The following is a 2,500-nucleotide window of genomic DNA, read 5'->3' on the forward strand; positions in this document are numbered from 1 at the left end:
ACTTTAGCCTGTACCTGTACCTGAGTGAGGAACGTGTGACCTCGCTTAAATCCTGTGTGAAACCTCATCAGCTCTTAATTTTTGTCACTGTGGGGTTTGTGTCGTTTGACTGGAGGACACCATTTCTAATGGCTAACTGGCGAGCCAGTGCTGCTCACTTGGTGCACAGACGTGGATTCAGTGGGCGTTTCCTGAGACGTCACATAGAAATCAGTCACAGACTGTCAGAGGCAGTCAGAGGAGGAGGAGGAGTGAACATGCTACATCACCTGCATCACCTGCATCGTGGCTGGCTGTAGCTCAGGTGGCAGAGCAGGTCAGCCACTAATCAGAAGGTTGGTGGTTCGATCCCAGGCTGCCTCCTGGCTGCACGGCAAATATCCTTGGGCAAGATGCTAACCCCATGTTTGCCTACTGGTGGTGGTCAGAGGGCCCGGTGGCGCCAGTGTCCGGCAGCCTCGCCTCTGTCAGTGCAGCGGTGGCTACGATGTAGCTGCCATCACCAGTGTGTGAATGACTGAATGTTGTGTAAAGCGCTGTACAAATACAGGCCATTTACCATCGTCACCTTGTTCTTTTTCATCATGACAGAAATCAGCTGTCAGTAAAGCTGCCTTCAGTGTAACGAGCAGCCGTGCATACATATGTAGCGACACCTCCACCCAGCCTCCACCGCAACCAAAGACCCTCTGAAGCAGTAAAGTCGTTGTGCAGCTAAAGTTTAAAATGTTTTTTACATTATTATTAACTTCCTGTGATGTCGAGCTTCACCTCAGGTTTAAAACCAACGTGAGGCCCAAACTTGGCCTCTGCTGACCAGGCCGGGTGAACGGGAGTGACATCACACACTGCTAGCTCATGAGCTAACACACGACTACAACTTCACAAGTTGGCCGTTGTGTCCATGTCACACATGCTCAGTGTTGTGCACAGAGACATATTAGGAGGTTGGGGTGTGATGAAGGATGATGATGTCACTTCCTGGTTGAAGCCCAGTAGGTTTAGGAGAGCTTGTAGTTTTAGATTTTAGCAGGAAGTCACAGACCATGTCTCTAACATATCACACACCTGAGCCACAGACTCAGGTGTGTGTGATCCAGGTGTGTGTGATCCAGGTGTGTGTGATCCAGGTGTGGCGTCTTGTGGACGAGCTCGGTCTGTGTGAAACCTTCATTGTTGTGACTGTTGTTCTTGTGATTATTTGTCTGAAGCAAACATTGAGCGTCTCCTCATGGCGAGCTGGTATTCATTGCTTTTAAGCCCGTCCCACTTTGCATACCTAAATCACATGACCTGTGTGTCTGGATCTTGGTCACATGAGCGTGTTAGCGTGCGGGAGCTCAGACAGGTGTGTTTAATGACATCAGCATCATGTAAAGTTATGCGTTCATAAAACCACGGCGCTCATTTGGTTTTCTCGCTAACTTCCTGTTAGCGTGCTTGGTTGTGCTTTGGATGGAAACCTTCCTCCCCCTCCTCCCCCTCATCTCCCACACGTTCCAACATGACGGCAAAGCTGAGAGAAACAGCGAAGCTGCATCTTTCTCTACATTCTGTTGATTTTTTTCACATCGCTATTCTGGTTTCAGATTTCCTTCGGTTGCTTAGCAACACCCTGCAAAGTTGACAAAGAAGTGTGTGTGTTCATCTCTCCATCTCTTTCCTTCAGTTGACTCTGCAGGACAAACTGCTGCTGAAGCGTCGCCGCGGTTACATAATGAGTGTCTCTGCAGGTGTTCGCTCACCTGCTGGGGGGAAACGTCCAATCAGATCTCTTTAATTTCAAACCAGCAGCACGCCATCGTCACACCGCCGTCATTCGCCCGCATCACTGTCACCTCAAACCTGCAACAGGAAACATGACAGGCTGTGAGTCAATCAAACTTTATTCGTACTGCATGCTGAACAGAGGTCACCTGAGGTCAGAGTCGTCACAGCTGAGTGACCACAGGAGTTATTAATGACGCGTGCACAGACCTCAAACCAGTCAAACCAGTCAAACCAGCACATACACATATATACATATAATAGAATTTAATACATATGGATGCAAAATAATTACTCACTGAAAAATAACAATAATAAAAAGTAAACACAAATACATTTTAAACATTCAGGTGTCGGTTCACTTTTATGGTAAAGATCCTCCAACAATACAGATCAGAAATTATATAAACAAGAATAAAATAATGAAATAAAATAATTATTAAAAATAAATCAGACAAAATAGTTTCAGGATAAATAAAAGTAGGATCTTAAAAAAGAGAAAAGAAATCAGAAAATAAACACAAAAGGATTGTTTAAAAATAGATTAGTTGTTTTAAATACAAACAGCAAAAAATATATTTAAAAATTAAAAATTAAAACCCTATAAAATAAAATTGTACAGATTCTGAAAACCACACTGTTGGCTCTAACAATCACTCATGATGATGAAGATGATTTCATTAAACAAGCTGTCTCGTCTCTGAGGTGGAGTCTCCTGCACATCGCCGCCGTC

The 2,500-nt window shown here is 44.8% G+C and overlaps 1 protein-coding gene across 1 annotated transcript in view; it reads left to right on the forward strand.

The window, feature by feature from the left end:
• The window catches only part of camk2a (calcium/calmodulin-dependent protein kinase II alpha), a 37,850-nt gene that overhangs the window by 2,837 nt on the left and 32,513 nt on the right, over positions 1-2,500 (forward strand). The gene's annotated exons all lie outside the window — the stretch shown is intronic.

This window comes from Rhamphochromis sp. 'chilingali' (genome assembly GCF_963969265.1).
Source record: "Rhamphochromis sp. 'chilingali' genome assembly, chromosome: 19".
Lineage (NCBI taxonomy): Eukaryota > Metazoa > Chordata > Actinopteri > Cichliformes > Cichlidae > Rhamphochromis > Rhamphochromis sp. 'chilingali'.